At 50.0% G+C, this 9,865-nt stretch overlaps 1 protein-coding gene across 2 annotated transcripts in view; it reads left to right on the top strand.

Annotated features, from left to right (window-relative positions):
* The first annotated feature begins 1,163 nt into the window (after positions 1-1,163).
* Positions 1,164-9,865, top strand: part of CORO1C (coronin 1C) — a 39,841-nt gene continuing 31,139 nt past the window's right edge. Inside the window, exon 1 of one of the 2 annotated variants that reach the window (XM_062504611.1) lies at positions 1,164-1,234. The gene's annotated coding sequence lies outside the window, so the exon portion shown is untranslated. Of the gene's footprint in view, positions 1,251-9,865 lie in introns of both variants that reach the window. The other variant, XM_062504612.1, reaches the window with a different exon arrangement.

The following is a 9,865-nucleotide window of genomic DNA, read 5'->3' as shown; positions in this document are numbered from 1 at the left end:
CGTGGGTTTTAACACCAGCTATCACTCACAGCGGGTAATTCATGGTCCTGTCGCAGCTCCGTGGGGGAAGAGGAGGGCTCTCAGCTCATCACGACACATATCCCTCCAAATTCAGACGGATTAGAAAAGGAATTAGCGAGGTGATGCTCCCCTGAAACATCAGCACCCCCGCCCCCCCAAGCATCAAACCACATGCAAACGAACGCGCAAACGTCGGCCCAAACAGATGAGGAAGCTCGAGGAGTTTTGGTTTTGGCCATGTATGGTAACACTGAGGGCTGTGGGCTCTGCTCGGGTGTTGTTCACCCGCCCCTTGGGCTCCCTGAGGCCGCAGTGGCCCCGAGTGTGGCGGTGTCACCTGTGTGCAGCCAGGTGTGTGTGTGCAAAGTGCTCGCCTCACCTGTCAGAACAGCACAGATACAAACCTTACACCTCAAAGCACAGCGTCCCCGAATTGTCTTTACTACGAGAGCAACGGGGAGAACCTCTGCCCTGGGTGTCTCGTTGAAGTGTGGTTCTGAGCTGAGGTTGAGCTCTGCAGTCTTTAGCAGGGTTTTTCTCACCGTCCTTTTTTCACCACAGCCACTGTGATTCGGTGTGACAGCGTGAGGTGACGCGGTTGTTTTCTTGTGGAGCTACTGGTTCTCCTCAGCGCTGCCTCTGAGGGCAGCAGGCTCATCTCATCCCTCAGGGCAGACACGGCCGATCCCTCAGGGAGTACACGACCGGTCCCTCAGGGATGAGACGATCCGCGCCTCGGGGATGACATGATCGATCCTTCAGGGCAGACACCGCCGATCCCTCAGGCATAAGATGGCTGATCCCCAGGGATGACATGACCGGTCCCTCAGAGCGGACAGGACTGGTCCACAGGGCGGACACGATCGACCCCTCAGATCCCTCATGGCCTCCCACCTCCCACCCGCCGCTGAGGGGCTGAGGGGCGGGGCCTAAGGGCGCGCGACGGCGAGCTCCGCGCGGCCATTGGCTGGACGAGATGTCAATCACCACTTCGCACCGCCCCCCACCGATGGAGGCGGGAGCGGGCGGTGCCTGAGCTGAGGGGGCGTCCCCGTTGTGGGCGTGGTTTATGCGGGGGGCGGGCCCCCGAGGCCGCGCTGCCCCGCCCCACCCCGCGGCGCTCAGTCGGGCGGCGGCGGCGGGCGGAGGAGGAGGCGGAGGCGGCGGCTCCTCCGGGTCGAGGAGCGGACGCGGGAGGCGGCTCGGGATCGCGGTGCGGCTCGGGGGCGGTGAGGGCGAGCGGAGAGAACTGGAGAGCAGCGGGGATGCGGCTGGGCGGGAGGTTCGGCGCCCGCGGGAGGGCGCCGGGCAGGGCGGGGGTCCGGCCGGGCGGGCGGGCCCTTCCCGCGCGGGGCCGCCGAGCCCTCCGTGAGGCGGCGGCCGCTGTCAGCGCGGGGCCCGCGGTGGCAGCGCCCGCCCCGCACCGCCTCGGCCCCGGCCGCTCCCCGCTCCCTCCTTATTAGGCAGCGGCGCGGGGTCGCCGCCGCATCCGCATCCGGCCGGGGCCGCCTGGCAGGGCAAGCCCGGGGCGGGGCGGCAGCGCCGGGTGCTCCCGCCGCGCACCTGATGCCGCGGCGCGGACAACGCTTGAGGGGGGGGGAGCTTTTGTTCGGCACGTTTTCTTTTCGGCTTTTTTTTTTTTTTTTTTTTTAAATTCTCTTCCTTCTTTACCGCCCGGCGATGCAGCAGCCGCTCGGTGGCACCGGCGTGTGCCGCCCCCGGTGCGCCCGTCCCTGCCGTGCACCGTGGCAGAGGACAAAAGATGAGCGCACTGATGGGGATTTAGTTTGGGTTTATTTTTCTGGAGGGCTCCTGTAGGGCAGGTCCCTGTCACGCCGTTATTAGGGGCTCTTTGGAGGCTGTGCAGGAGATGTGTGGGCTGTGTGACATGTCATGGAATCGCCAGGGGATCCCAGGATGGTTTGGGTTGGAAGGGACCTTAAGGACCATCTCATCCTATCCCTTTGCAGTGGGCAGATGTCTCTAGGCTTTGTTTTCTCTATGCAGGAATCCACACTGTTTAACACTGATATGCCAAAGGTTGGAATTTAAAGGTTAGTCCATACCTGTGCTTTAAGAAATTCCCACCGATTCCATTAACAGCACAAGGGAAGGTCTTGGACATGTGGGCAGGTGTGCACCACACAGAGGTTCAACTGTAGAACACTGTGATGCCATAACTGCCTGACTGCACAGGAGACAGGTCTGAAAAAAGAAGAAAATGTAAAAAGGCAGTGAAAGGTGCCAGGAAACAAAAGTAAACCCGATGGAAGCAGTTTTATTGTTGAAGATAAAGTGATATGTGTTAGAGTTGGGGTTTTTTAGCAGCTGGAGTTGGTCTGAGCACGTCTGTTCATGCAGATGTGCGTGGGGATTACTGGGAGCAAGACCAAGGATGATGGCAAAATCAGAGAGGGATGCTCTGAACACAGCAGGCTGCAGCTGATTTTTCAGTTCGCTGCTGAATTTCCCGATTTTGTTTTAATTTTAGGCCAGGCTGTTCCTAAATTACCTGGTGCCATCCTCTCCCTCTGTGTGCCTCTGTGGCAGGCACGAGGGAAGCTCTGGAGTGTGGGAGAATGGTGTGAACTGGCACAGCATGTCCTGGGATAAGCGTGTTTGGATTTGGGGAAAGCAGCGGGTGTTGTGTGCGGGAAGCAGGAGAGGGTTTATTCCATTTTCATTTGAATCACGAGCATTGAATCATCTCTTCTGCTCAAGGGGGTTGAAAAATCCAGATGGTTGTGTGCTTGCAGGAAGGTTTTATTGCAGCTAATAGTGGTGTTTGCTAAGGACTGTGTACACAAAGGTAGAAGATCAAATACTTTTGTGGCAATGCCTGTTTATTTTGGGTATATGTGTTTTTCTGGGTTTTTGGTAGCCCCAGTAAGACCTGACACACTCAGGGACACATCAGGCAGCATTTGTTCAGTGTTTGTTTCAATACAGCACTTCATAATAGTAATTTTTCAATGGTCACTTGTAGCCTTTTATCCAGATTGCTTTAATCAGCATTTGTGTTCTGTGTTGGCATTGCTCTGTCTTCTCCTGAGCTGTCTTTTCAAACATCATTGAATTTTTTCAAGTGAAATCTTCGTGCTTATTGCATCTGTCACTTCTGGGATTCACTCCAAGCGAAAGGCAGGGATTCAGTTTAATGGCAATGAGGAGGAATGTGCAGAAGGGGGAAATATCAGCTTTTCCCTGAGTGATGCAGCACAGGGTGCTGAGCTCTGCCCTCGTTGACATCGTGGTGGCCTCCTCCAGCATTCGACTTCAACGATGGCTTTGTAAAATGGCTCATTAAACCAAAATGTTTTGTTGTGATGGGGAGGGAATTTATGGTCCTGGCTTTCATTCAGTGATCGATTCCGAGGAATATCCCTGGGATGCCAGCTTCCTAGTCTGAAGACACGAGCAAAACACTTCCTGGCCTGGGTTTGCAGCTCGGTGAGGTCATCGGTGCACCACTCCCAGGGCCAGGAATGTCTTCTTGGGCAAGCTCACAGGCACATTTTCACTTGACTTTTAAAGTCTGCGTTTGTTTGTTTTGATTTTGTTTTACTGAGGCATTTGTGATAATCTCAGCCCTTCTCCGAGGATGTGTTGGAACAGAAACTCACTGAGGATTTGAAGTGCCCCAGTTTAAGCCTTTGCAGGGCATAGGAACAAGAATTAAATGTCTGTGCTGTCTTCTAGCTCGCTCCCTGTAGTCTCCTCCACTTAATATTTTTGGGCTGGTGTATTCTGTTGGGTAACTCTGATATTGGTATGATTAGAAACTGCTTAGAGCTTCAGTTTAGGCAGCTCCTGGAGCCTTGTGTGAGGAGTCAGGCTGCTGGTGGCTTGGGCTGACAGGATGGGAACTGCTGAGTTTGTGTCACATTCTGCACAGTTGCCAGTGGTGGTGAACACCGAGTTAAAACGAAGCAGAAAATGGTTTTAGGCTTAGCTGAGTGACTCAGGAAAGCAGCAGTGAAATTCCATTTTTCTGGATGTGTTGGCTCCACCAGTATGGTTGGGAATTGTTTACTGGGCCCTTTCTTTTTATCTGTTAATAGGATTGCTTTGTTCTGCTTTCCCTCTGTGAGTAACCATGCAAAAAATGGATTATTTGTTTCTTTTTGAGGTTATAATTGTTTAGTACATGACTTTTTGTGGCTTTTCTCATCTCAAACCACGCATAGGCATGTGAAATACCAGCGTGACACAGAACTGCTCAGCTGCTCCCTGGTTCCAGTGACAGCTTTGCAGGGCATGTCCTTGGACAAAAAAAAATTGTCTGGAGAGGATCCTAATGGAATATTAGTTGTATCACCAGCCATCAGTTGTGATTGTGGGGCTGTGTAGGGAATATAAATCCAATCAGGATTAATGGCTGGAGATAATGATGTAGCTGGAAAGTAGAAGGTGGCCATGGGGCAAATGGATAATTTTACTTTACCCCCCTCCCATGAAATTCCTGATACCAGTAAGACAGTGGGGATCCCTTGGAGCAGACACCTTACTAAGGAGTCACAAAGTGCTCTTCAAATGGAAGAGGATTTAGTGATGGAACATCCTGAAAACTTAAGTTCCTGACCTACAGAGCAGGATTTTAAACAGAGAAATATCGAAAATGGCATTTGCTGCTGTCTGCAAAGGGGAAAACTTTGTGTTTTTTGAAGGCTGCTGATGTGCCCATGGTGGATAGAAGGGATCTCCTTGGTCTGGAAGTGACAAAATGTGGCCTTTTGGACCATTTCTTCTCTGTGCTGATGACTTACAGGGGGAATCAAGGCAGAATCACCTGCACTAGGGAAAGAACAATTTCTTCAGCACGACCACTTGGTTTCTTCCAACACCACTGGCTTTGTCTCAGTCCATGTTTTGCTGGTGATAACAATAAGTGATCTCTAATCTGCTTTTTGCTGAGCCTGTGATGACATTTGATGGCTCTTGGTGGGAGAAGTTGCTGTGGCTCTGACATTGAGCTGGGCCTCTCAGCCCAGCATAATTAGGTTTGTCTTGTTTTCCTTTTTTAATAATTGAATTTGGAAGAGCAATGGAAATAAACCAGTGGTGGGATCTGACTTAAAGTGATTAAGGCTCAGCCTGATGCTGAGATGAGCTCACAGCTCTCCTTGGAGTGCTGCTGAGCTGTGCTTGAGGCCAAGTGCTCCCGTTAGGAAGGACCAGGGTTTCCCTGTGGTTTCCAGAGTTTGGCTGCCATCAAGGACATAGGTAATAATTCTTCTGAGCTGAATATTAAGGCAGCCATTTCTTCATTTTTAGCAGATGTGTCTGAGCAGGATTTCCTAAAACTACATGGGAATGGTGTGCCTGAAACTATTCCTTGTTTGCATCCCTGTGTGAACCTGGACAGTGCATTGCACCTACAGTTCTTGGTTTAAGTAATCCCTGGGAAATGGACTTCAAATCACTCAGTTCTAAGTATTTGGAAATAGGGGAACTTCCCCTCCCTCCCCCTGGTTCTGCATATAGTTGCCATAGAGACCATGTTCCTGAGTCCTTGAAAATCCATTGTTTCTCCCAAATAAACATAAAAATCTGCAGTATTAAAGCAGCAGATTTTACGATGTTCCATTCCTAAGCATTCCTTCATCAGGAACTGTTTTGACAGGACAAGGAGCAATGGACTCAAACTGAAAGAGAGGAATTTTGACTTAGATTTAAGGAAGAATTTCTTCCCTGTGAGGGTGGCAAAGCCCTGGCACAGGGTGCCCAGTGAAGCTGTGGGATCCCTAGAAGTGTCCAAGGCCAGGATGGATGGGGCTTGGAGAAACCTGGGACAGTGGAAGGTGTCCCTGCCCATGGCAGGGAGGGGAATGGGATGAGCTTTAAGATCCTTTCCAACCCAAACCAGTCTGTAAACCTGACAGGGACTTCACATCCTACAGCGTGCCAGGTCTGGATGCAGAACAAACTGATAATGGGTGTAATTAGCAGCTCCAGGGATTAGCAAGCAGTAACAAATTCAATCCATAGTAAGCAGTGTGTCCCTTGGGAACTGGGCAAACTGGCCATGCTGGGCAGATGATGGCTTGATAGGGAAGGTTGTCATCAGCAAAAGCTCAATGCTCAGGCACCTGCTCAGGGCTGGAATTACCTCCTGGAGTTGCTTTTCCCGACCCCTTTTCACTTTAAATACTTAAGCCTTCATGGTTTGCTGCTTCCTGCTGGAATCTGGATCCTTCAGCTGACTCAGGGTGTCTGCTTGGCATATCCTTGGCATTTTTCATCATACCTGTGTGAAACAGATAGGTATCCTTCTTTCCAAGCTGAGAATGTGAGGTGACATGTTTTACTGGCAGATACTAGGCTAGGAATACTTCTAGCATGTACTGCTTGTAGCATGTACTACTAAATGGAGTTGTTTTACACGTGGTTCAGGTATTTGCCCCAGCACTCATGGTGGGATGTGTACATGTGGACAAATGACCATTGTTACACTTTTAAACTCTTAATTTCTTACTTTATTCCCTTCTCCAGTGCTTACATTAATGATACCAAATCTTGGAGGCTGGAGGCCCAAAGCTGTCTCATTCAGAACAGGAGGGGCATTGCATTTTGTTTTTTTTAAGTTTTCAGTGATACTTTTTAAGGTTTATTTGAATTTTTGGATCTGCTGAGATCAATTTGCAAGGCAGGAGATAATCCTGAGCCAGCTTAGGCAAATACAAATTGCCAGACATTCCTCTGCAATATATTCTGCTTTAGCACAGCCTGAAGGATGGGCACAAAACTCTTCTAGCTCAGTGTTGCTGTGCTTCCAGTATCTCTTCCCTGGCCACTGCCAGGAAAATTGCTCCTTTCTGGACCAATTTGCTCTGGTGCTGCTGTTAAAGGTGGGTGCCCCTGTTTAAGGTCAGGCTACCCTGGTGTTCTCTCTGTTCTTCCCTTGGCTCCCTGATGTTTCCTTGGGGGTAAAGGTTATCTTTTTGTTCTTTGTATCCATGCTTTGCCACATCCATCTTCTGCTCTACTCAGGGAATTCTTAAGTGCCCTGAAAGCTCCCATAAAAACCAGCTGGGCTTATCTGGGTGTAATTCTGTTGTTTTGGCCGGGCTGCTGGAAATGCCACAGGAATTCCCAAAGGACTGGAAGTGTGGGTTGCACGTGTAGCAACGTGACTGTCAAGCCAACAGGTAAGTAAAGCTTAAAGGTCATCAAGGCACAGGCTGTAATTCTTCACTGGAAACCAGTTCTCCAGCTGAGAGCAGCCAGCTGAAGGTCCAAGAATTCACCAAGGAGTCAGCCTTTACCCAGTGTTGGGGAAGGTGTGATTTTCCCTGTCAGGGAACCTCCGAGGTAGAAGTGATGCCATGGAGGTGTCAAGGACACAGCTAGGAAGATGATTTTCCTCCTTGGATCTGAAATCTGTCTTCACAGCCTAGAACGTTTATTAAAGCTCCTTTATAGACTAAATCTACTTCCATAAGCTAATTTTTGTTTTCTTTCCTGCCCAGAGAAGTGAGAAAGGTGCTTTGTGCCACCCTTGTGGTTTGACCCCAGGTTGTGCCCCCTCGTTGTCATCCCAGGACAAGTCAGTGACAAAGAACATCTGTAGGACAGAGGAAATGTGTTTGAACTCGGAAGCTTCTGCTGATACAGATGTTTGGGGAGCTGTAATTGGCACCATGAGACAGGGATTTAAAATCAAGTTAGCAGATTGAACTATCTGGATTTGAGTTCCAGCCTCCTCCATCCTCCCTCCCCCAGCCCTGATTTCAAATTGCACGTTACGGAAACAGGACGGAATGACAATGGTGCTCTTGGAATTATAGGCTGCTTGGCCAGAAGAGCTGGCAGGACAGCAAATGGAAATGTGGAGAAACACATGCCAGTTCCAACTGGGAGCACTGAGATTCATTTTGCTGCTTGTTTGTACTGCATTAAAATCCAAGATGTTTGCGTTGTCTAGCCTGAACCTCCCACGTCCTGGGGTGAGGATGTTGTCTTGTCTTTGACAATTCACCATTGTTGGGGTTATTTTGAGAACATTAAAAGCAGTTCAGTGTGGGGGCCTCACCTGTTGGGTGGGTGTCGTTGAGAAGTGGAAGAAGGTGTTCCTCAGGATGTGCCAGCCAAGCTCATTGTCACTTTTTGGAGCAGAGCGTGTCCACTCGAAATTCCAAGGCGATGGACCATGCTTCTCTGTGCTGTACCTCCAGTCTACCTGAGATGTTCTCCAGGACTCCAGCCCATCCTGTTTGCTGTTCCAGCAGGAGATGTGTGGCTGTGGTGTTAATCCATGAGGAGCTGCCGTTGCACTCATCCTGCTGCTCCTGGGTCACATTTCCCAAGGCAGCTCCGGCCTCTCCACAGGCTCCCGGCTGGTCTGGGAGTTGTGCTTGGTCCAGCAGAGCTTGGAGCCACTGTGGTCAGGCTGGGTCCTGTGGAGAACACTGCTCCTCGCTTGGTCAGTCTGACTCACTGTTGGCCAGGCTCTTTGGGAGCCTTGGTTGTGCTGATCTGTTGTTGCTGCCTTATTCTGGAGTTGGGAGGAATTAAGTTAATTTAGTGTTTGGAGCAGAGGGTTCTGCAGGTCTTGGTTCCCTGATGGTGCAGTGCTCTGGGAGGACTGGGACCTACAGCCTTTTATCTGTTTACCTCTGAAAACACCTTTAATATTTAGAATTTTTTCCTATGGATGCCAAGAAATGTTGCAATTGAGGCATAGAAAACAACTTGTCTATTCCTTTGGAGATTGGGCTGGAGCCCCTCTGCCATGGAGCCAGGCTGGGAGAGCTGTAGGTGCTCACCTGGAGAAGAAAAGGCTCCAGGGAGACTTTAGAACCCCTTCCAGTGCCTAAAAGAGCTCCAGGAGAGCTGGGGAGAGACTTTGGACAAGGGGTGGAGTGACAGGACAAGAGGGAATGGCAGGGTTAGATAGGATATTGGAATTCTTGGCTGTGAGGGTGGGGAGGCCCTGGCACAGGTTTCCCAGAGAAGCTGTGACTATCCCTGGAAATGTCCAAGGCCATCTTGGATGGGGCTTGGAGCAACCTGGGATGGTGGAAGGTGTCCCTGCCCATGGCAGGGGGTGGGACTGGATGAGCTTTAAGGTCCCTTCCAATCCAAACCATTCTGGGATTTCTACTTCCACTAAATCTTCTGGTCATTTTTTAAGGAATGATCCAATTAACTAAGTGAGGAGAAGCAGGGTAATGTTCCCAGTAATGTCCACTGGAGTTTACCAGGAACCATGCTTGGAAAACACCATGTTAATGGAGTTCCCTTCATGTCTGCACCTCTTCTTGACTCCAGCAGAATGGGAAATCCTGCTGGTGTTGTTCTTTCTGTGCTTTAGGCTCCCAGCCCCTGGGAGTTGCTGTCTGCTTGACTTCTCCTTAAATCCACCATCAGAGAGGACAGATAAATCCTGTGTATGAGCTGAGTGTCAGGTCTAGTGCTACTGGTGAGTTCCTCTATCACACACATAGGAACTCGTGAGAAATTATTTCATTTAGGTAGATTTGATTACTTTGAGCTATAGGAGAAAATAGAGATGAAAACACAGCATTTTTCTGCTTGCTTGGTTGGGAATGCTGGGATCTGGTGGTGATTTGGTGAGAATTTCATGAAGCTGTGCTGGGGAACAGCTCTTTTTCTGTTTTTAACCACCAACCTTTGCCCCCCCCAAAAAAGAAGCCTCCAATGTATCTCAGGAATATGGTCTGGAAAATGCTGGCACGTAACCTTTGAGTGAGAGAAAAATCCAGTGGGTTGGGGCAGCAGCTCTGACCAGATTTCTACTTCCCTCTTAGCTCTGATAAGAGAACTAGGTCAGTGCTGGGGAGAAGCATTTTATCACTGGCTTCCCTTAGCTGGATTCCTGGGA

Source organism: Cinclus cinclus, chromosome 17, assembly GCF_963662255.1.
Source record: "Cinclus cinclus chromosome 17, bCinCin1.1, whole genome shotgun sequence".
Classification (NCBI taxonomy): Eukaryota; Metazoa; Chordata; class Aves; order Passeriformes; family Cinclidae; genus Cinclus; species Cinclus cinclus.
Note: the sequence above shows the minus strand (reverse complement) of the source record. Positions and strands in the feature narration are given on the sequence as shown.